We start from the raw sequence: 25,839 nt of genomic DNA, 5'->3' as shown, positions 1-25,839 counted from the left end.
GTCCTCTTGTCCGAGGATGAAAAGACGTCTGTGATTGGTGGAACTGTGTCTGCTGGGAAAACGCCCCTCACGGAAGGGACGAGGAGGAGACAATGTATGGACGCCCCGCAGCCTCATTTCAGGTACACTGGCTGGAGAATAATCCGAGGGGGTGAAAAATTCCCTCCATGAGATGAATGGACGTGAGGAAGACGGAGGAGGACTCAGGGGAAGACTTCCAGGACGTTTCAATTATCTTTATTAGTAGCGAGACGATTGGCCTCATTCACTAAGGACTTCATTTCCTTCAGCGCTAATTGTTATATACCGTAACCCATAGCAACCAATCACAAGACGGATTATAAAAGGTTACTAAAGGTTAAGGACTGACGCTTGCAGTGGATCCGCTATCAGATATAATGTTTTATTTTCTGATCAATGGATCCCTTCCAGGAATTATTATCTTCCACAGAGATCACTGACCGGAGACTGAGGAAATGATTCCTACAAAGTTACAATGTACAGTCTGATCACTGGGGGGGGGGGGGGAGACTGAGAAAATGTCCAAACCATCCACTGAACACCAAACCATCCACCGAACACCAAACCATCCACTGAACACCAAACCATCCACTGAACACCAAACCATCCACTGAACACCAAACCGTCCACTGAACACCAAACCATCCATCGAACACCAAACCATCCACTGAACACCAAACTATCCACCGAACACCAAACTATCCACCGAACACCAAACCATCCACTGAACACCAAACCATCCACTGAACACCAAACCATCCACCGAACACCAAACCATCCACTGAACACCAAACCATCCACCGAACACCAAACCGTCCACTGAACACCAAACCATCCACCGAACACCAAACCATCCACTGAACACCAAACTATCCACCGAACACCAAACCATCCACTGAACACCAAACCATCCACTGAACACTAAACCATCCACTGAACACCAAACCATCCACTGAACACCAAACCATCCACTGAACACCAAACCATCCACCAAACACCAAACCATCCACCAAACAAACACCAAACCATCCACCGAACACCAAACCATCCACCGAACACCAAACCATCCACCAAACAAACACTAAACTATCCACCAAACACCAAACTATCCACCGAACACCAAACCATCCACCAAACACCAAACCATCCACCGAACACCAAACCATCCACCAAACACCAAACCATCCACTGAACACCAAACCATCCACCAAACAAACACCAAACCATCCACCGAACACCAAACCATCCACCGAACACCAAACCATCCACTGAACACCAAACCACCCACCAAACACCAAACCATCCATCAAACAAACACCAAACCATCCACCAAACACCAAACCATCCACCAAACATCAAACCATTCACCAAACATCAAACCATCCACCGAACACCAAACAATCCACCAAACCATCCACCGAACACCAAACAATCCACCAAACACCAAACCATCCACCAAACACCAAACCATCCACCAAACACCAAACCATCCACCAAACACCAAACCATCCACCAAACACCAAACCATCCACCAAACACCAAACCATCCACTGAACACCAAACCATCCACCGAAAACCAAACCATCCACCGAACACCAAACCATCCACCAAACACCAAACCATCCACCAAACACCAAACCATCCACCAAACACCAAACTATCCACCAAACAAACACCAAACCATCCACCAAACCCCAAACCATCCACCGAACACCAAACCATCCACTGAACACCAAACCATCCACCGAAAACCAAACCATCCACCGAACACCAAACCATCCACCAAACACCAAACCATCCACCAAACCATCCACCGAAAACCAAACCATCCACCAAACAATCCACCAAACACCAAACCATCCACCGAACACCAAACCATTCACCAAACACCAAACCATTCACTGAACACCAAACCATCCACCGAACACCAAACCATCCACCAAACACCAAACCATCCACCGAAAACCAAACCATCCACCAAACACCAAACCATCCACCGAAAACCAAACCATCCACCAAACACCAAACCATCCACCAAACACCAAACCATCCACCAAACATCCACCAAACCATTCACCGAACACCAAACCATCCACCAAACACCAAACCATCCACTAAACACCAAACTATCCACCGAAAACCAAACCATCCACCAAACACCAAACCATCCACCAAACACCAAACCATCCACCGAACACCAAACCATCCACTGAACACCAAACCATCCACCGAACACCAAACAATCCACCGAACACCAAACCGTCCACCGAACACCAAACCGTCCACCGAACACCAAACCGTCCACCGAACACCAAACCATCCACCGAACACCAAACCATCCACCGAACACCAAACCATCCACCGAACACCAAACCATCCACCGAACACCAAACCATCCACTGAACACCAAACCATCCACTGAACACCAAACCATCCACTAAACACCAAACTATCCACCGAACACCAAACCATCCACCAAACACCAAACCATCCACCAAACATCAAACCATCCACCGAAAACCAAACCATCCACCGAATACCAAACAATCCACTGAACACCAAACCATCCACCAAACACCAAACCATCCATCGAACACCAAACCATCCACTGAACACCAAACCATCCACCAAACCATCCACTGAACACCAAACCATCCACTGAACACCAAACCATCCACCGAACACCAAACCATCCACCAAACACCAAACCATCCACCGAACACCAAACCATCCACCGAACAAACACCAAACTATCCACCGAACACCAAACCATTCACCAAACAAACACCAAACCATTCACTGAACACCAAACCATCCACCAAACACCAAACCATCCACCAAACAATCCTCCAAACACCAAACCATCCACCAAACAAACACCAAACCATCCACTAAACACCAAACTATCCACCGAACACCAAACCATCCTCCGAATCCCAAACTACCCACCAAAAACCAAACCATCCACTGAACACAAACCATCCACCAAACACCAAACCATCCACCGAACACCAAACCATCCTCCAAACAAACACCAAACCATCCACTAAATACCAAACTATCCACCGAGCACCAAACCATCCACCGAACACCAAATCATCCACCAAACAAACACCAAACTATCCACCGAACACCAAACTATCCACCAAACACCAAACCATCCACCGAACACCAAACCATCCACCAAACACCAAACTATCCACCGAAAACCAAACCATCCACTGAACACCAAACCATCCACCAAACACCAAACCATCCACTGAACACCAAACCATCCACTGAACACCAAACTATCCACCGAAAACCAAACCATCCACTGAACACCAAACCATCCACTGAACACCAAACCATCCACTGAACACCAAACCATCCACCAAACACCAAACTATATATCGAACACCAAACCATCCACTGAACACCAAACCATCCACCAAACCATCCACTGAACACCAAACCATCCACTGAACACCAAACCATCCACCAAACCATCCACTGAACACCAAACCATCCACTGAACACCAAACCATCCACCAAACCATCCACTGAACACCAAACCATCCACCGAACACCAAACCATCTACCAAACAAACACCAAACCATCCACTAAATACCAAACTATCCACCGAACACCAAACCATCCACTAAACCATCCACTAAACACCAAATCATCCACTAAACACCAAACCATCCACTAAACACCAAACCATCCACCGAACACCAAACCATCCACTAAACACCAAACCATCCACCGAACACCAAACCATCCACCAAACAAACACCAAACCATCCACTGAACACCAAACCATCCACCAAACAATCCACTGAACACCAAACCATCCACCAAACACCAAACAATCCACTGAACACCAAACCATCCACCAAACACCAAACCATCCATCGAACACCAAACCATCCATCGAACACCAAACCATCCACTGAACACCAAACCATCCACCAAACCATCCACTGAACACCAAACCATCCACTGAACACCAAACCATCCACCGAACACCAAACCATCCACCGAACACCAAACCATCCACTGAACACCAAACCATCCACCAAACACCAAACAATCCACTGAACACCAAACCATCCACCAAACACCAAACCATCCACTGAACACCAAACCATCCACCAAACCATCCACTGAACACCAAACCATCCACCGAACACCAAACCATCCACCAAACCATCCACTGAACACCAAACCATCCACTGAACACCAAACTATCCACTGAACACCAAACCATCCACTGAACACCAAACCATCCACCGATCACCAAACCATCCACCAAACCATCCACTGAACACCAAACCATCCACTGAACACCAAACCATCCACCGAACACCAAACCATCCACTGAACACCAAACCATCCACCGAACACCAAACCATCCACCAAACACCAAACCATCCACTGAACACCAAACCATCCACTGAACACCACACCATCCACTAAACACCAAACTATCCACCGAAAACCAAACCATCCACCAAACACCAAACCATCCACCAAACATCAAACCATCCACCGAAAACCAAACCATCCACCGAATACCAAACAATCCACTGAACACCAAACCATCCACCAAACACCAAACCATCCATCGAACACCAAACCATCCACTGAACACCAAACCATCCACCAAACCATCCACTGAACACCAAACCATCCACCGAACACCAAACCATCCACCAAACACCAAACCATCCACCGAACACCAAACCATCCACCGAACAAACACCAAACTATCCACCGAACACCAAACCATTCACCAAACAAACACCAAACAATCCACTGAACACTAAACTGTCCACCGAACACCAAACCATCCTCCAAACAAACACCAAACCATTCACTGAACACCAAACCATCCACCAAACACCAAACCATCCACCAAACAATCCTCCAAACACCAAACCATCCACCAAACAAACACCAAACCATCCACTAAACACCAAACTATCCACCGAACACCAAACCATCCACTGAACACCAAACACCAAACCATCCACCGAACACCAAACCATCCACCAAACAAACACCAAACCATCCACTAAATACCAAACTATCCACCGAGCACCAAACCATCCACTAAACCATCCACTAAACACCAAATCATCCACTAAACACCAAACCATCCACTAAACACCAAACCATCCACCGAACACCAAACCATCCACTAAACACCAAACCATCCACCGAACACCAAACCATCCACCAAACAAACACCAAACCATCCACTGAACACCAAACCATCCACCAAACACCAAACAATCCACTGAACACCAAACCATCCACCAAACACCAAACAATCCACTGAACACCAAACCATCCACCAAACACCAAACCATCCATCGAACACCAAACCATCCATCGAACACCAAACCATCCACTGAACACCAAACCATCCACCAAACCATCCACTGAACACCAAACCATCCACCAAACCATCCAATGAACACCAAACCATCCACTGAACACCAAACCATCCACCGAACACCAAACCATCCACCGAACACCAAACCATCCACCAAACACCAAACAATCCACTGAACACCAAACCATCCACCAAACACCAAACCATCCACTGAACACCAAACCATCCACCAAACCATCCACTGAACACCAAACCATCCACCGAACACCAAACCATCCACCAAACCATCCACTGAACACCAAACCATCCACCAAACACCAAACCATCCACTGAACACCAAACCATCCACCAAACCATCCACTGAACACCAAACCATCCACCGAACCATCCACTGAACACCAAACCATCCACCAAACCATCCACTGAACACCAAACCATCCACCAAACCATCCACTGAACACCAAACCATCCACTGAACACCAAACCATCCACTGAACACCAAACCATCCACCGATCACCAAACCATCCACCAAACCATCCACTGAACACCAAACCATCCACTGAACACCAAACCATCCACTGAACACCAAACCATCCACCGAACACCAAACCATCCACTGACACCAAACCATCCACCAAACTATCCACTGAACACCAAACCATCCACTAAACACCAAACCATCCATCGAACACCAAACCATCCACCGAACACCAAACCATCCGACAAAAACAAAACCATCCACCAAACAAACACCAAACCATCCACCGAACACCAAACCATCCACCGAACAAACACCAAACCATCCACTGAATACCAAACCGTCCACCGAACACCAAACAATCCACCAAACAAACACAAACCCATCCACTGAACACCAAACACCAAACCATTCACCAAACCATCCATCGAACACCAAACCATCCACCAAACAAACACCAAACCATCCACTGAACACCAAACCATCCATCAAACACTAAACAATCCACCAAACAAACACCAAACAATCCACCCAACACCAAACCATCCAACGAACACCAAACACCAAACCATCCATCGAACACCAAACCATCCACCAAAAAAACACCAAACCATCCACCGAACACCAAACTATCCACCAAACAACAAATGGTCCATTGAACACTAAACGATCCGCCAAACACCAAACCATCTATGTAACACCAAACTATACCATGAACATCCTCTGTACTAGTATAGAACATTACGATTGCTCTCCTCTCTGGACACAACACCATGAAGAGGGAAATCACTGATCCCGACACTAAACCTGAAATAATATTTGAGGAACCCCCCCCTCCCCCCACACATCAATATAAAGTTGTGGAGGAAATGGAAGGAGTGATAAAAACTCTTCATAATATTTGTTATAGAACTGGAAGGAGAATTCCAGAGATCTCGTTATTTTCTATCACCAGCTCCTCGTCTAATGTGATCCCCGATACAGGATGAGGGAGACGAGGGATGGAAGCCGTGTGTATGGGGGGGAAGAGGGAACGTGAGACAAGAAGAGGAGGATGAGGGAGACGAGGGATGGAAGCCGTGTGTATGGGGGGAAGAGGGAACGTGAGACAAGAAGAGGAGGATGAGGGAGACGAGGGATGGAAGCCGTGTGTATGGGGGGAAGAGGGAACGTGAGACAAGAAGAGGAGGATGAGGGAGACGAGGGATGGAAGCCGTGTGTATGGGGGGAAGAGAGAAGGTGAGACAAGAAGAGGAGGATGAGGGAGACGAGGGATGGAAGCCGTGTGTATGGGGGGAAGAGAGAAGGTGAGACAAGAGGAGGAGGATGAGCCGGGGCTACAAATGGTGGAGGGTGACCGTGTCTGTGTACAGTGTGTGTGTGTGTGTATACAGTGTGTGTGTGTGTACAGTGTGTGTGTACAGTGTGTGTGTGTACAGTGTGTGTGTGTGTGTGTGTGTGTGTGTGTGTGTGTGTACAGCGTGTGTACAGTGTGTGTGTGTACAGTGTGTGTGTGTACAGTGTGTGTGTATACAGTGTGTGTGTACAGTGTGTGTGTGTGTACAGTGTGTGTGTACAGTGTGTGTGTACTTGTATTGTGTGTATGTGATATGTGTGTAGTCTTTTGCATGGTGTATATGATATGTGTGTGTTCTTGTGTGTGTGATGTGTGTCCCTGTATGTGGTGTGTGTATGTATGTGAGTGGTGTGAGTGTTATGTGATGTGTATGTTGTGTGTGTCCCTGTATATGGTGTGTGTTTCCCTGTATATGGTGTATATATGGTGTATATACGGTGTGTATATGGTGTGTGTATATGGTGTATATACGGTGTGTATACGGTGTGTGTATATGGTGTATATATGGTGTGTATATGGTGTGTATATATGGTGTATATATGGTGTATATACGGTGTGTATATATGGTGTGTATATATGGTGTATATATGGTGTATATACGGTGTGTATATATGGTGTATATACGGTGTGTATATATGGTGTATATACGGTGTGTATATATGGTGTGTATATATGGTGTATATACGGTGTGTATATATGGTGTGTATATATGGTGTATAAATGGTGTGTGTATATATGGTGTATATATATATATGGTGTATATATATGGTGTATATATATGGTGTATATATGGTGTATATATGGGGTATATATGGAGTATATATGGTGTATATATGGTGTGTATATATGGTGTATAAATGGTGTGTGTATATATGGAGTATATATGGTGTATATATGGTGTATATATATGGTGTATATATGGTGTATATATGGAGTATATATGGTGTATATATGGTGTATATATGGTGTGTATATGGTGTATATATGGTGTATATATGGTGTATATATGGTGTATATATGGAGTATATATGGTGTATATATGGTGTATATATGGTGTGTATATGGTGTGTATATGGTGTGTATATGGTGTGTATATGGTGTATATATGGTGTATATATGGTGTGTATATGGTGTATATATGGTGTATATATGGTGTGTATATGGTGTATATATGGTGTGTATATGGTGTGTGTATGGTGTATATATGGTGTGTATATGGTGTATATATGGTGTGTATATGGTGTATATATGGTATATATATGGAGTGTATATGGCACGCGGTGTGTGGGGTGGACTCATTTATGGAGTAGTGGAGAAGGGAGACCCACATATCAGGAAAACACAGAAATACCCCGACACAGATGGATGGACACACAGAGGGATGGATGGATGGATGGACACACAGAGGGTTTGAGGGATGGATGGAGGGATGGATGGATGGACACAGAGGGAGGGATGGATGGATGAATGGATGGAGGGATGGATGGATGGACACAGAGGGAGGGATGGAGGGATGGACACAGAGGGAGGGATGGATGGATGGATGGAGGGATGGATGGAGGGATGGATGGAGGGATGGATGGAGGGATGGATGGATGGACACACAGAGGGATGGATGGATGGAAGGAGGGATGGATGGAGGGATGGATGGATGGAAGGAGGGATGTAAGGAAGGACGGACGGCTTCTGCAGACGGCCGGTGGGATTGTCGGGATCCAGGCCGGGTCAGACGTGCCCCCCATCCATCCCCGTCCCCCTCCTCCTCCTCCTCATCTCCATCATGGTGTGTTGGGGGATGGAAGGATGAAATGGTTACTTTGTATCGGATGATGTCATCTATGGAGAGAGAACGGATACAATGATGGTCCAGGTGTGAGGATGAAGGATGGAGGATGATGGAGGATGGAGGGAGGATGAAGGATGATGGAGGATGGGGGGATGAAGGATGAAGGATCATGGGGATGAAGGATGATGGAGGGGGGATGATGGAGGGTATCCTCCTCGGTGCTCCATGGTGGGAGGATGATGATGATGACGTCTCTATCTCTGTATATAGATATATATATTTGGGGTATAGATAAGGATCTCTCACCTTGCTGCCTCCGGGTGTGTCCCGGCCTCTCCGGTTCCGCTGGTCTCCCGCCGCCCGCAGCAGCAGCAGCATCAGCCCCGGGAGCGCGCACACAGCGACCACGGGGGCGAGCAGAGGAGCTGCATGGCTCTCTCCCCGGCGCGCTCCCGCTCCGACCTCACAGGGCGCGTGCGCAGAAAATCCCGACAAATGGGGGGGGGGGGGGGGCAGCAAGACAGGAGAAGTCGCCCCACTACCACTGCCCCCCGGTATAGATGAAGTGCCCCCCATCCTTTTCTATAGAATTCCATTATCTATATATCTGAGAGCAGAATATCCCGACAAATGATGGGGGGGGGGCAGTAGAAGTCACCCCTCTACAACGGCCCCCCCTCCCATAAAGAAGAACTGCCCCCCCTCCCCATATAGAAGAACTGCCCCCCAGCCATCCCCTATCTTTCTGTATAGAATTCAATTATCTATATATCTGAGAGCAGAAAATCCCGACAAATGATGGGGGGGGGGGGGGGAACAGTAGAAGTCACCCCTCTACAACTGCCCCCCATATAGAAGACCTGCCCCCCATATAGAAGAACTGCCCCCCTTCCCATATAGAAGAACCCCCTTCCCATATAGAAGAACTGCCCTCCTCCCATATAGAAGAACTGTCCCCCTTCCAATATAGAAGAACTGCCCCCTTCCCATATAGAAGAACTGCCCCCTTCCAATATAGAAGAACTGCCCCCTTCCCATATAGAAGAACTGCCCCTTCCTATATAGAAGAACTGTCCCCCTTCCCATATAGAAGAACCCTCCCTTCCCATATAGAAGAACTGCCCCCATATAGAAGAACCCCCCTTCCCATATAGAAGAACTGCCCCCCTCCCCATATAGAAGAACTGCCCCCTTCCCATATAGAAGAACTGCCCCCTTCCCATATAGAAGAACTGCCCCCTCCCATATAGAAGAACTGCCCCCTTCCCATATAGAAGAACTGCCCCCTTCCCATATAGAAGAACTGCCCCCATATAGAAAAACCCCCCTTCCCATATAGAAGAACTGCCCCCCTCCCCATATAGAAGAACTGCCCCCCATATAGAAGAACCCCCCCTTCCCATATAGAAGAACTGCCCCCCATATAGAAGAACTGCCCCCCTCCCCATATAGAAGACATGCCCCCCATATAGAAGAACTCCCCCCCTTCCCATATAGAAGAACCCCCCCCTCCCCATATAGAAGAACCCCCCTCCCCATATAGAAGAACTGCCCCCCATATAGAAGAACTTCCCCCCTTCCCAATATAGAAGAACTGCCCCCCATTTAGAAGAACTGCCCCCTCCTCCCCATATAGAAGAACTGCCCCCCTCCCCATATAGAAGAACTGCCCCCTCCCCATATAGAAGAACTGCCCCCCTCCCCATATAGAAGAACTGCCACCCAGCCATCCCCCATCTTTCTATATAGAATTCCATTTATCATAAAATAATATAATATAACATAATATAATATAGCATAAGGTAACATAATATAATATAATGTAACATAACATAATAAAATATATCATAACATAATATAACGTAAAATAATATAATATAATCTAACATAACATAAAATAATATAACATAATATAATATAAAATAACATTATATAGTATAACATAACATAATATAATATAACATAAAATAAAATAACATAATATAACAACATAATATAAAATATTATAATATAACATAAAATAATCTAATATAATTTAATATAACATAACATAACATAATATAACGTAAAATATTATAATATAATCTAACATAACATAATATAATATAACGTAAAATAATATAATATAATCTAACATAACATAATATAACATAATATAACATAAAATAATATAACATAAAATAATATAACATAACATAATATAATATAATATAAAATAACATAATATAATATAACATATAATAAAATAATATAATATAATGTAATATAACGCAACATAATATAAAATATTATAATATAACATAAAATAATCTAATATAATTTAATATAACATAACATTATGTAATATAATACAACAGAAAATAATATAATATAACATAAAATAATGATGGACCATCATTTACCCGGAACTGTATTTATACACATTGATAATATTACTTTCACCTTTCTCATATTTATATTATAACATTTCCTGTTATTATGTGAAATAATAATAATAATAATAATAATAATAATAATAATAATAATAATAATAATAATAATATATATACAGGGAGGAGGAAATGGTTGTTTATAAATAAAAGATTTTCTACAAATAAATAGAAAAGTCATAAAAACATCTCAGACCTCCGATCTTTATTATTATTTTATCTCCACAAATGACATTCCCCCTCCCCCGTCATCAATGGCGGCCAATCACACACCAATATTATCACCAATATTATTATCACCAATATTATTATCACCAATATTATTATCACCAATTCCTCAGAGAACGGGACAATAGAATCACATCCGGCAATTATTGGAAGGAAACGCGATTCACTATTCACCGATCTCCATGGAAACCGATCAATCGTATCGGATTTCTATACATTGAAGACCCGCCCACTTGTGTGACAAAAAGTGAATTAATATTTGCTATTGTCTTCCTGATCCTCCTCCCGGCCAATCAGAAAGCGGGTCCTGATCGGCGCCCCATCCCTTCCGTGCACAGATGTGGATACGTAAACGGCGTTTGCACCACACATGTGAGGTATCGCCGCGTGCGTTGGAGCGAGAGCGATAATTCTAGCCCCAGACCTCCTCTGTAACTCTGAACTGGTAACTTGTAAACATTTTTAAAGCTTCGCCTATTTTTAAGTATTGTTTTTTGTCGCCATTGCACAGGTGTGTTCAATTTAAAAAGCGTGACGTGTTTGGTATCTATTGACTCGGCGTAACTTCATCTTTTATGTTTTGGGTATTTTATAGGGGGGGGGGTTTTGCATTAAAATTCCAAAAAGTGGAAAAAAAAATTGCATTTGAAAGACCGCTGTGCAAACATGTAACATAAAAAATTGCAACTCTAAGGTCCAGTGGCTGCTGGTGCTCCTGGGGCATTTGTTCTGAAAGGAGGGGGAGTTTATGCTTAGAGGGTAATCACACTGAGCTAACCCATAGTGCTCTGGGAACCCTTTATCATGTAATAAAGGCCATTGCTCCCCCTCCCCTGGTTAGAGTGTAATAAAGGCAAAACCTTTTTTTAAGTGTTGGATGGAGAGGAGAGGGGTGCTCCTGGGGCATTTGTTCTGAGAGGAGGGGGAGTTTATGCTTAGAGGGTAATCATACAGCACTGAGCTAACCCATAGTGCTCTGGGAACCCTTTATCATGTAATAAAGCCCATTGCCCCCCCCCCTCCCCTGGTTAAAGTATAATGAAGGCAAAACCTTTTTTTTAAGTGTTGGATGGAGAGGAGAGGGATGAGACCCCCCTGCCAGGTTTTTACTGCTGCCTGTGGCCCCCGTTAGGGACATTCCCCCTTACCTTTGTCCTGTTTACTATTATAACCAAAAGTGAAAGAAAATGTCACCAGAACAGGAATAGAGGGGAAATCTTCCGAAGGGGACACTAGTTCTGGCTTTTCCTCTCACTTCCTGTTTTGGCTGTGGGACAGGAAGTGAAGGGAAATGTCCCCAATGAGATCCTTTTCCTTACTTTATACAGGAAACTTCCTCCTGGTGGATGAGGTGGGCCTATCCCGAGGGCCGGCCGAGTTCACACTGCTGAAGGATTCCTGTTCTGTCTCCAGCAGGATATTAAAGTTGTTTGGCCTGCAACGTCAGATTTGACCACAAGATGGAGCCGGTGGTAAATTTGCTAGAAACTGTTCACCTTTAACAAAATTTCCCATCATTCTTCAGTCTAAGGAAGAGAAACAGGTGCATCCTGGGAACTCAGGCCCAGATTCTGAAAGGGCTTACGGCGGCGCAACGCCATGTACGCCGTCGTAAGTCCTAATCTGGGCCGTTGTATCTATGCGCCTGATTCTTAGAATCAGTTACGCATAGATATCCATTAGATCCGACAGGTGTGAGGCTCTTACGCTGTCGGATCTTAAATGCAATTTTTTTTTCGCCGCTAGGTGTCGCCTCCGTCGTTTTCCCGATCGAGTATGCAAATTAGCATAATCCGCGAATTCCCGAACGTACGCCCGACCGACGCAGTGATTTTACGACGTTTACGTAAGATTTGCGACGCGTAAAGTTGCCCCTGGGTCTTTGAGGCGCAGTCAATGTTAAGTATGGGCGTCGTTCCCGCGTCGAAATTTGAAAATTTACGTTGTTTGCGTAAGTCGTCCGTGAATGGCGCTGGACGCCATTTACGTTAGCGTCGAAACCATTTAGCGCAATGCATGTCGGGAAATGTTAGGGACGGCGCATGCGCAGTACGTTCGGTGCGGGAACGCGCCTAATTTAAATGATCCACGCCTCCTACCCGGATCATTTGAATTAGGCGGGCTTGCGCCGGAGGATTTACGCTACGCCGCCGCAACTTTACAGGCAAGTGCTTTGTGAATCAAGCACTTGCCCGTAAAACTTGCGGCGGCTAACGTAAATGAGATACGTTACGCCGCCGCAGTTTAAAGCGGTTCTACGTGAATCTGGCCCACAGACTACAGCTTAGAGACTAAAAGAAGGAAGCCGCTATTAGAGCGCATGTTGGACTAAAACCTGCACTCCCTAAACGCAGCATCGCCGGCGAGAATTACTTATCGCCATCTACAGCCTCGCCTATTCATTGTAATTCTGTACACTTTGTATAATGATTAGAAGTATCTGTATTTTTTTTTTTTTCTCAGTAGTGTCACCCCCGCCCTGTTATGTTAAACCGGTGTTCCCGCCGCAATTTTTTTATTTATTTTAAAGTCAGCAGCTACAAAAACTGTAGCTGCTGACTTTTAATAAGGACACTTACCTGACCTACTCGCCCGCAATGTCGCCCCCCCCCCACCGAGGCTGATCCCTCGACCGTGGCAGGTCCTGGGGCCTAGGGTGACCGCATTTCCAAACTGCAATTCAGAGACACCCCCCCTTCCCAAAGATCAGCTTGTGCTGTAACGAATCACAGCACAGTGATCGGCCACAAGAGGCGGGATTTAAGATTTCTCCAATTACATGCAGGGGGCGGGGATTGTGCTCCTCCAGGCATTCCCGGCCAGGACAAGTACTGTCAGTGAGTAAAGCGGTGATGTGGTGGCTAGAGGTCGACCGATATATCGGCCGATATTTGGCCGTTTTATCCAAATTAGGCCGATATTTTACATGGCCGTTAGCGGTGCAACGGATCCGGAGCTAGGCCGAAGCCGCGGCCTTTCCTAAAGCTGTCACTGCGGCGCTGATCCGCGGATTGCCGCCGCGGTCACAGCATCAGGAAAGACCGCGGCTTCGGCCTAGCTCCGGAGCCGCAGCCATCTTGGTACACCCAGCGCGGCGGCCCTCCTCTCTGTTTACGCCCACAGAGGAGGAGGGGCCTGCGCTCGTGGGACACACACCACTCTCTGGTGTCTGTAGCGGGGGGGGGGGTGTCTATACTGGAGGGAGAGGGGGTCTGTACTGAGGGGGGTGACACCATTTTTTTTTTTGCACCTGCCAGTGCCACTTGCCATCCAGTGCCATCTGCCAGTGGCAATACCAGTGCCACCATCCAGTGCCAATTAGTGCCACCTTCCATCTAGTGCCATCTGCCAATGCCACCTGCCAGTGCCAATGCCAGTGCCACCATCCAGTGCCAATTAGTGCCACCTTCCATCCAGTGCCACCTGCCAGTGCCAACAAAAGCCATCAGTGCCATCTGCCAATGCCAACCAGTGCTAACTATTGCCACCCAGTGCCACCTGCCAGTGCCAATTAGTGCCACCTGCCAGTGCCACCTGTTTATTCCACGTGCCATCTGCCAGTGCCAACCAGTGCCATCTGCCAATCAGTGCCACCTGCCAGTGTCAAATAGTGCCACCTGCCAGTGCCAATAAGTGCCACCTGCCAATCAGTGCCATCTTCTAGTACCATCTTTCAGTGCCATCCAGTGCAACCTGCCAGTGCCAATAAGTGCCTTCTGCTAGTGCCATCTTCCAGTGCCAATTAGTGCCATCGAGTGCCACGAGCCAGTGCCACCAAAAAAATAAAAACAAATGGGCCTAAATTATTGGCCGCAAAAATCGGCATCATATATCGGCCACCCAGATTTCTAAATATCGGCATCGGCATTGGCCAGAGATAAACCCATTTCGGTCGACCTCTAGTGGTGGCCATTTTTTGGGGGCATCAGATTGGCCGGGGGGGGGGGGTGTCAGTTTCATTCCGGGACACTGTATTGTCCTGGAATGACTGTGCCCGGGACAGATCTGCAAAATGAGGGACTGTCCTGGGCAATCCGGGGACACGTGGTCACCCTACTGGCGCCGCCGTCCTCACTAAGGGAAACAGGCCCTGCCCGTTTCCTACTGCGCATGCGCGAGTCGCACAGCGTTTTCTGAATGATACACACAGTTCCCAGCAGACAACACGAGGAGGACGAGGATGAAGACCTGCCGCGGACTAGGAAGAGGCAGATTAGGAAGATCCGCATAGCAACCACAATTTCTGGTGAGTAAAAAAATTGATTTTTCCCTTTTTTTTTCAAGCATTTTTATGTATTTTTTTTTTGTACCTCCACTTTAATAAAGCTTGAAGATTACACTCAGCCTGGCTTATTGCAGGGTAGGAGGTCTCAGCTGCACACAGGGAAACGTGCAGCGGGGACAGAACCAGTGGCGGTGCGTCCATAGTGGGCGCAGGAGCGCCGCCCCCTCTCTCTCCCGCACCGCCACTGAAATACAATACATAGATTTGTGCATTGCATAAATCTCTATGTATTGTCGCCGCTGACGCCCACTATTCAGCGCCGGCCATCTGAATAACGGCAGCTGGTTGGCTGTGGAAGTGTCTATTAGGGCCAGCGTCTATCAGAGTCTGAGGGCTGTAATCGGCTTCCAAATAGTTAACCAGGGGATGCACAGGGTGTGCGTTTCCTGGTTAACACTGACACGCATCTCAGCCAATCAGGTTCACCGGATCTGGTTACCGGTAACCTGATTGGCTGAAGCGACATCGAGCGCGGGAGAAGACATTGAGGGATCGTGGAGGAGGATCTGAGGATGGCTGACCGAGAAAGGAAAGTGCCAGGTGGGGGGGGGGGGGGGCAATCTGGCGACATTTTAGGGGCAAACTGGCAGCAATTGATGGGCACAGTGGCTGCGTTTAGCATGGCACAGTGGCTGCGTTTAGCATGGCACAGTGGCGACAATTGATGGGCACAGTGGCGACAACTGATGGGCACAGTGGCGACAATTGATGGGCACAGTGGCGACAATTGATGGGCACAGAGGCGACAATTGATGGGCACAGAGGCGACAATTGATGGGCACAGAGGCGACAATTGATGGGCACACTGGCGACAATTGATGGGCACAGTGGCGACAATTGATGGGCACACTGGCGACAATTGATGGGCACAGTGGCGACAATTGATGGGCACAGTGGCGACAATTGATGGGCACAGTGGCGACAATTGATGGGCACAGTGGCAATTGATGGGGCCCCAGCTACATGAGGGGGCCCTGCATTTTTCCCAAAGCAGCCGGTCCTTGAGTCCACGCTGCCCCAAAAATGGGGGCCCCCCATGATGGCACTGAGAGTGATAGATACACAGGGGAGGCTGTCTTTCTCCCACCTACTTAATGTCTGTTTACCTGCACTGTCATCATTGTAGGGGCCCCAGAGCATTACTTTGCCCAGGGGCCCATGATGATATTAAGAAGGCCCTGGTGGGAGGCAGGCAAATACACACACAGAAGAGGAATCCAGCCTGCTGTGACTTCTGCCCTATGCCCTGCTGTGAGTCTTGCCCTATGCCCTGCTGTGACTCCTGCCCTATGCCCTGCTGTGAGTCCACCAAGGCTGCTAAATGGTGCGGCCCACGGTCCAGACAGGACTGTTACTTGGTCGGTGTCTGGACCACGGTCCTCCACTTAGTGACACCCGGTCTACAGTATATCTGGAATACATTTATATATTCAGAACCAGACATTTGAAGGCTTGTGTAGCACGCCGGGCTGACATCACCACTTGTTATTCTATTCTATAATTATTAATTTTTATTTTTTTATTTTTTTTTTTTTCGCCTCAGAGAACTATCAGGATACTCAATCAATTTGCGTTCAATTCACAGTCTCCTTAGTTCGCATCATGGTTGGAAAAGATTTTTTTTTTTGTTTTTTTTTTTTTTGTTGCAAAAGTGCTTTTTTTAAATATGTATCAATAAATATACAAAAAGAGAGAAAGGAAAAAAAAATACTTGAATACATAAATAGATACAATAATTTCCCCTAGTCGAACAAACCCTCGCCCCTCCCACAAGCCACCCCCAACCCTTATCCCCGCCCTCCCACCCTCCCCTATCTCCGGAGTTCTGTCTCCTATTGAATCACTCTTTGCCCGTTCACCTTCCTACACTATATCATCCTATCTATATACCTTGGTCCGAGTTTAAAATTAACCCAATCCTGCCATTTTCGTTTAAATCCGCCTTCTCCCTCCTCTCCCATGAACCTGAGCTGTTCAGCATAATATATATCATTAATTTTACAAAACCAGCTCTTCTCTGTCGGGCTTATAGGGTCCTTCCATTGTTTAGGGATCAGACTCTTTGCTGCATCTAGTACATGGGGAAGTAAGGTTCTCATGTACTGTTTAGTTGACATTTCTGTCCCATGAAACAGGCAGACCCATGGGTCATGGGGAATTTTAATTCCGGTTATCTCCTCAATTATTAGTAATACATTATTCCAGTATGTTTCAATTTTTGGGCAGGTCCACCAAATATGTGACATAGTGCCCACTTCAAGACAGCCCCTCCAACAGTATTTGGGGGTGTCGTCTTGATAACGGTGTGCTATGGCCGGGGTTATATACCATCGTGCTAAACACTTAAAGTTCATTTCGATCAATGCACAATTAAGTGAAGTCGTATGTGTCTTTTTTAATATTTTCCTGACCTCTGTCTCGGTTTTACCCGTTCCCAATTCCTCTTCCCATTAATTAATATAAGGAGGGAAACCGGAGTCTTTCAGTCCCATCAGTATTTTATAAATTGCGGAGATCGCGCCCCTTCCCTTTGGTGCTAGACACAAACGCTCCAGAGGGAGCAAGTATCTATCTGACCTCAGGGGGGAGGGGAAGGAATCTACAAAATGCGTCAACTGCAAGTATCGCCACCTATTCAACTCAAACAGTTCCTTTTTTTTACTTAGTTCCTGGTAGGTAAGAATTTTGCCGTCTTTTAGTATGTCTTTTAATTGTGCATCTGGTTTTTTAATCCAGTTACCAAACAGGTCCATTTTCCCTGGTACAAAAAAATTTGTGTCAAATAAAGGAATTAGTGGGGAGTTATAACCCCATCTGTGTTTTTTATGTGCCCTATCCCATATAGACATGGATGCCAGTGTAATTTTGTGCATGTGCGGATTTATTTGTCTAAGATGTGGCGGTATCCATATCTCTTTTCCTAACAGTGACTTATTTGAACTACTTTCTAATCTCACCCACCTTTTCTCTTTGTTATCTCTGACCCAATCAACCACCCGTGCCATGTGAATGGCCATATAATATGTGTAAATATCAGGTACCCCCAAACCACCATGTTCCTTATCTCTAATTAACACCTCCATACTTATGCGCATTTTTTTGTTCCGCCATATAAACCTATTTAATAACTGTTTTAGTATTTTAAAGTAAGCACCCGGTAGTGCGATTGGTAACATTTGAATTATATATAATATCTTAGGGAGAGTAAACATTTTAAAACAATTTATTCTCCCTAGTAGGGATCTTTGTCTCGATGCAATTCTCTTTAGATCTTTTTTAATATCATTTAATAATGGTATATAATTCTGTAGGTAGATTAGATCGGGGGATGATGTAATATTAACTCCCAAATATTTTATCTCGGTATCTTTCCAGATAAATGGGAACTCTTGCTTGTATCTCCGTACGTCCTGTGAATTCACGCTAATATTAAGGATTTCTGATTTTAGAGGATTGATTTTGAAATTAGCTACATCTCCATACAATTTGAGAGTTTTTAATAGATTCGGGAGTGTTATAGTTGGATTCGTTATAAATAATAAGATATCGTCGGCGAACGCTGCGAGTTTATGTTCCCCATCATTTGTTTGTATCCCCCTAATGTCGGGGTTATTTCTAATCCCGGCCAGCAATGGTTCCAAAGATAAAATAAATAAAAGGGGGGACAGGGGGCATCCCTGTCTAGTCCCATTGAACATTTCAAATGTCCCAGATAATGTCCCATTCACCTTAACTCTTGCCGTTGGGTGTTTATACAGGGCACTTATCCACCCCATCATTTTTGGACCGATCCCGATAAACTCCAATGTGTTCAATAGAAATCCCCAGTCTACCCTGTCAAAAGCCTTTTCGGCGTCTATAGACAGGAGTAGACCTGGGGATTTGCTATCTTTTATTATCTGTGTCAACAGAAGTGTTCTGATACTATTGTCCCTGCCTTCCCTCCCGGGGACAAAGCCTACTTGATCAGTATGTACTAAATCTTTCATGATTGTTTTCAATCTCCCTGCTAAGATTTTGGCGAACAATTTTACGTCTGCATTTAATTATTAATTTAATACCTTTGTATTTAGATTTTTTTTTAATCGTGTTTAATAACTATGTATAAAATTATTTTATAAAAAATTAGATATAAAAAAATTATAAAAAAAATTTTGGACGTTAAATATGTAACATACAAAAATAAAATTAAATGTTTTATGAAATTATTTTGATGAAGGGGGTGGAGTTAAAGTCCCTGAAAGGCATTGACTTTGCATACAATCATTTCTATAAATATTGATTTAATACCTTCGTATTTAGATTTTTTTTTAATCGTGTGTTATAATTATATATAAAATTATTTTATAAATAATTATATTTTATTTTTTTGGATGTTACATATTAGCCCTGCCAAAGGGGGTGGAGTTACAACCCCTAAAACGCGTTGGATTTGCATACAATGATTTCTATAATTATTGATTTAATGCATTTGTATTTAGATTTGTTATTAATCGTGTGTTATAATTATATATAAAAACATTTTATTGATTTTTTTTGGACATTACATATTAACCCCGGGGAAGGGGGTGGAGTTAAAGCCCCTGAAATGCGTTGGCTTTGCATACAATCATTTCTATAATTATTGATTTAATATCTGTGTTTTTTTATTGCGTGTTAAAAATAATCATAAATAAAAACATTTTATTATTTTTTTGGATGTTACATATTAGCCCTGCCAAAGGGGGTGGAGTTACAACCCCTGAAACACGTTTGCTTTGCATATAATAATTTTTTTATCATTTTTGATTTAATACCTTTGTATTTAGATTTTTTTAATCGTGTGTTATAATTATATATAAAAACATATATTAGCCCCGATGATGGTGTGTTATAAAATGTTATAAATCATTATACATAAAAACATTTTTTTTTTTTTCATCGTGTGTTATAATTATACATAAAATATATAAAATTATTTTATAAATAATTATATATAAAAACATTTTATTACCTTTTTTTGGACGTTAATATGTAACGTCCAAAAAAATAAAATTAAATGTTTTTATATATAATTGTCAGGTCACCTGTGGCCAGGTGACAAGTGCGCCCCGTTGGGGTCAGGGATGCACCTCAGGGTAGTGAACCCTATGGCCGACTGCTGCTATCAGAGAGGAAGCGTGAGCCCAAGATCTCTCAGGGCGCGGAGTCTAAGACCCAGCTTTGTGTTCACCAGAGCCTCTAGTGGTGAGGATGGCCTTCGCCGCAGCTGGATCCAGGTTGCGACCCCTGGGGTCCCCTAGGTCACGCTTTTGCAGGGAGAGAGGGGAAGCAGCGAGCAGGACAAGTGATAGTGATGGGTAAGCCGAGGTCAGGGCAACAGGCAGACAAGGGTAACCGAGGGACAGGCAAAAGGTCAGGGTCACAGGCAAACAGGAGAAGTCAGAGACGAGCCAAAAACGGTACACAGGAAGGTAATCGTAGCACACTGCAGACAGGAACTAAAGCTAACAACACGAGCAGCAAAGCAGACCTGTAGTGCAACAGTTAATATAGACTTCCTGGGATGGCCTGGGGGGTGGGGCCATACAGGAAGGAGAGGAGATAAGAAGGTAACCAGAACAGAGTCAGGCCTCTAATGAACAGATGGAGACAGGTAAGCTGCCAGACTATATTGCATATCCATGACAATAATTATTTATAAAAATCATTTTGATGAAGGGGGTGGAGTTAAAGCCCCTGAAACGCGTTGGCTTTGCATACAATCATTGAAATAAACTTGTGTTTGGACGGGAATATTCCGGCGCGTTATTTTCCCCGATTACAGCAGCGGAGGCGTTCAGATGAACTCCGTCTGATAATATCCATAAAGAGGTCCAATCAGCGATTCTCTGGGGGGCGTGGTCCCGATGGCCCGCCTTGTATTTTCAGGAAAAGCGCGCCCCCCGCCTCTAACGGCGCCTTTGTTGAAGGTAGGTCTGCCACTAATTGACGTTTTACGGGAGAACAATATCTGGCTTATGTAGGAGAATGCGAAGCGAGTCGAGGAAATTGGGTTTTAGGGCTCCTGGCCAAACAAGAATCCAGAGCGGCGAGGTTATAACGGGGACGCCGGCGCGCTGCGAATCGCTTGACTGGATAACAGATGGTCCTCCAGTCTGTCATCGTGATAGGTGCTTCACTAAAGCGGCGTTCGGCAGTAAACCTCACGCGCGGCGCTCTGGTCGCGGATCGTTACATAATCGCCGCACAGGTCCGGACAAGAAAAGGAACAAATCCGTTAAAGGAGGTTGTAATAAACCCAGCCGGGCGCGAGAAGAGAGGCTGTTTATAAAATCCCGAGGGGGTGAGCGGGTCTTGTCTATCGATCGTCTGATGGAGGGACGTCTTCTGCCGCCACGGGGGGGGGGGGAGACCAAACTTTGATCGGGTTGGTTGCTCTGTGGCGATACGGACGGTTCTTCAAAGTAGATGGAATCCAGAGGCCGCCATCATGTGCTGTGCGGTATCAGCTGCTGTTACGGCGCCCCCCGGTGGGTGACATGGACTTGAGGCCCAAAGTCTAAGTGGCAGTTGGTTGTCACTGGTCGAGGTAGGCAGCAGGATAGACTGTAGTCAAGTCCAAGCATAGGTCAAGGTAGGCAGCAGGATAGAGTAGTCAGGTCAGAGCAGAGATGGAAGTAGGCAACAGGCTAGAGAGTAGTCAAGTCCAAGCATAGGACAAGGTAGGCAGCAGACTAGAGAGTAGTCTAAGCAAAGATCGAGGTAGGCAGCGGGTTATGAAGTGGTCAGGTCCAAGCATACATTAAGGTAGGCAGCAGGCTTGAGAGTAGTCAGGTCAGAGCCAAGATAAAGGTAGGCAGCAGGATAGAGTAGTCAGGTCAGTGCAGAGATGGAAGTAGGCAGTAGGATAGAGAGTAGTCAAGTCCAAGCATAGGTCAAGGTAGGCAGCAGACTAGAGAGTAGTTAGGTCAGAGCAGAGATCAAGGTAGGCAGCAGGCTAGACAGTAGTCAAGTCCAAGCATGGGTCGAGGTAGGCAGCTGACTACAGAGTAGTCAAAGCAGAGATCGAGGTAGGAAGCAGGTTAGGGAGTGGTCAGGTCCAAGCAGAGATCAAGAAAGGCAGCAGGATAGAGAGTAGTCAGACCAGAGTAGAGGTCGAGGTAGACAGCAGACTAGAGAGTAGTCAGGTCCAAGCATAGGTCGAGATAGGCAGCAGCATAGAACAGTGATGGAACAGTAGGGTTCAGGCAGGGTTCGGGGCAGGCAGCAGGTGAGGGAGTAGTAAGGTTCAGGCAGAGGTCAGGGCAGGCAGCAGGTGAGGGAGTAGTAAGGTTCAGGCAGAGGTCAGGGCAGGCAGCAGGTGAGGTAGTAGTAAGGTTCAGGCAGAGGTCAGGGCAGGCAGCAGGTGAGGTAGTAGTAAGGTTCAGGCAGAGGTCGGGCAGGCAGCAGGTGAGGGAGTAGTAAGGTTCAGGCAGAGGTCAGGGCAGGCAGCAGGTGAGGGAGTAGTAAGGTTCAGGCAGAGGTCGGGGGAAGGTAGCAGGTGAGGGAGTAGTAAGGTTCAGGCAGAGGTCAGGGCAGGCAGCAGGTGAGGGAGTAGTAAGGTTCAGGCAGAGGTCGGGGGAAGGTAGCAGGTGAGGGAGTAGTAAGGTTCAGGCAGAGGTCAGGGCAGGCAGCAGGTGAGGGAGTAGTAAGGTTCAGGCAGAGGTCGGGGCAGGCAGCAGGTGAGGGAGTAGTAAGGTTCAGGCAGAGGTCAGGGCAGGCAGCAGGTGAGGGAGTAGTAAGGTTCAGGCAGAGGTCGGGGCAGGCAGCAGGTGAGGGAGTAGTAAGGTTCAGGCAGAGGTCGGGGCAGGCAGAAGGTGAGGGAGTAGTAAGGTTCAGGCAGAGGTCGGGGGAAGGTAGCAGGTGAGGGAGTAGTAAGGTTCAGGCAGAGGTCAGGGCAGGCAGCAGGTGAGGGAGTAGTAAGGTTCAGGCAGAAGTCAGGGCAGGCAGCAGGTGAGGGAGTAGTAAGGTTCAGGCAGAGATCAGGGCAGGCAGCAGGTGAGGGAGTAGTAAGGTTCAGGCAGAGGTTGGGGCAGGCAGCAGGTGAGGGAGTAGTAAGGTTCAGGCAGAGGTCAGGGCAGGCAGCAGGTGAGGGAGTAGTAAGGTTCAGGCAGAGGTCAGGGCAGGCAGCAGGTGAGGGAGTAGTAAGGTTCAGGCAGAGGTCGGGGCAGGCAGCAGGTGAGGGAGTAGTAAGGTTCAGGCAGAGGTCGGGGCAGGCAGCAGGTGAGGGAGTAGTAAGGTTCAGGCAGAGGTCGGGGCAGGCAGCAGGTGAGGGGAGTAGTAAGGTTCAGGCAGAGGTCAGGGCAGGCAGCAGGTGAGGGAGTAGTAAGGTTCAGGCAGAGGTCAGGGCAGGCAGCAGGTGAGGGAGTAGTAAGGTTCAGGCAGAGGTCGGGGCAGGCAGCAGGTGAGGGAGTAGTAAGGTTCAGGCAGAGGTCAGGGCAGGCAGCAGGTGAGGGAGTAGTAAGGTTCAGGTAGAGGTCGGGCAGGTAGCAGGTGAGGGAGTAGTAAGGTTCAGGCAGAGGTCAGGGCAGGCAGCAGGTGAGGGAGTAGTAAGGTTCAGGCAGAGGTCAGGGCAGGCAGCAGGTGAGGGAGTAGTAAGGTTCAGGCAGAGGTCAGGGCAGGCAGCAGGTGAGGGAGTAGTAGGGTTCAGGCAGAGGTCGGGGCAGGCAGCAGGTGAGGGAGTAGTAAGGTTCAGGCAGAGGTCGGGGCAGGCAGCAGGTGAGGGAGTAGTAAGGTTCAGGCAGAGGTCGGGGCAGGCAGCAGGTGAGGGAGTAGTAAGGTTCAGGCAGAGGTCAGGGCAGGCAGCAGGTGAGGGAGTAGTAAGGTTCAGGCAGAGGTCAGGGCAGGCAGCAGGTGAGGGAGTAGTAAGGTTCAGGTAGAGGTCGGGCAGGCAGCAGGTGAGGGAGTAGTAAGGTTCAGGCAGAGGTCAGGGCAGGCAGCAGGTGAGGGAGTAGTAAGGTTCAGGTAGAGGTCAGGGCAGGCAGCAGGTGAGGGAGTAGTAAGGTTCAGGCAGAGGTCAGGGCAGGCAGCAGGTGAGGGAGTAGTAAGGTTCAGGCAGAGGTCAGGGCAGGCAGCAGGTGAGGGAGTAGTAAGGTTCAGGCAGAGGTCGGGGGAAGGTAGCAGGTGAGGGAGTAGTAGGGTTCAGGCAGAGGTCGGGGCAGGCAGCAGGTGAGGGAGTAGTAAGGTTCAGGCAGAGGTCAGGGCAGGCAGCAGGTGAGGGAGTAGTAAGGTTCAGGTAGAGGTCGGGCAGGTAGCAGGTGAGGGAGTAGTAAGGTTCAGGCAGAGGTCAGGGCAGGCAGCAGGTGAGGGAGTAGTAAGGTTCAGGCAGAGGTCAGGGCAGGCAGCAGGTGAGGGAGTAGTAAGGTTCAGGCAGAGGTCAGGGCAGGCAGCAGGTGAGGGAGTAGTAGGGTTCAGGCAGAGGTCGGGGCAGGCAGCAGGTGAGGGAGTAGTAAGGTTCAGGCAGAGGTCGGGGCAGGCAGCAGGTGAGGGAGTAGTAAGGTTCAGGCAGAGGTCGGGGCAGGCAGCAGGTGAGGGAGTAGTAAGGTTCAGGCAGAGGTCAGGGCAGGCAGCAGGTGAGGGAGTAGTAAGGTTCAGGCAGAGGTCAGGGCAGGCAGCAGGTGAGGGAGTAGTAAGGTTCAGGTAGAGGTCGGGCAGGCAGCAGGTGAGGGAGTAGTAAGGTTCAGGCAGAGGTCAGGGCAGGCAGCAGGTGAGGGAGTAGTAAGGTTCAGGTAGAGGTCAGGGCAGGCAGCAGGTGAGGGAGTAGTAAGGTTCAGGCAGAGGTCAGGGCAGGCAGCAGGTGAGGGAGTAGTAAGGTTCAGGCAGAGGTCAGGGCAGGCAGCAGGTGAGGGA

At 46.9% G+C, this 25,839-nt stretch overlaps 1 protein-coding gene across 3 annotated transcripts in view; it reads right to left on the bottom strand.

The window, feature by feature from the left end:
* The window catches only part of NLGN3 (neuroligin 3), a 180,694-nt gene extending 171,246 nt beyond the window's left edge, over nt 1–9,448 (bottom strand). For 2 of the 3 annotated variants that reach the window (XM_040334427.1, XM_040334428.1), the window contains exon 1: nt 9,334–9,448. The gene's annotated coding sequence lies outside the window, so the exon portion shown is untranslated. The remainder of the gene's footprint in view (nt 1–9,333) is intronic. The other variant, XM_040334429.1, reaches the window with a different exon arrangement.
* Between the last annotated feature and the right edge of the window lie 16,391 nt (nt 9,449–25,839).

The sequence above is a fragment of the Rana temporaria genome (assembly GCF_905171775.1).
Source record: "Rana temporaria chromosome 9 unlocalized genomic scaffold, aRanTem1.1 chr9d, whole genome shotgun sequence".
In the NCBI taxonomy this organism is placed as follows: Eukaryota; Metazoa; Chordata; class Amphibia; order Anura; family Ranidae; genus Rana; species Rana temporaria.
Note: the sequence above shows the minus strand (reverse complement) of the source record. Positions and strands in the feature narration are given on the sequence as shown.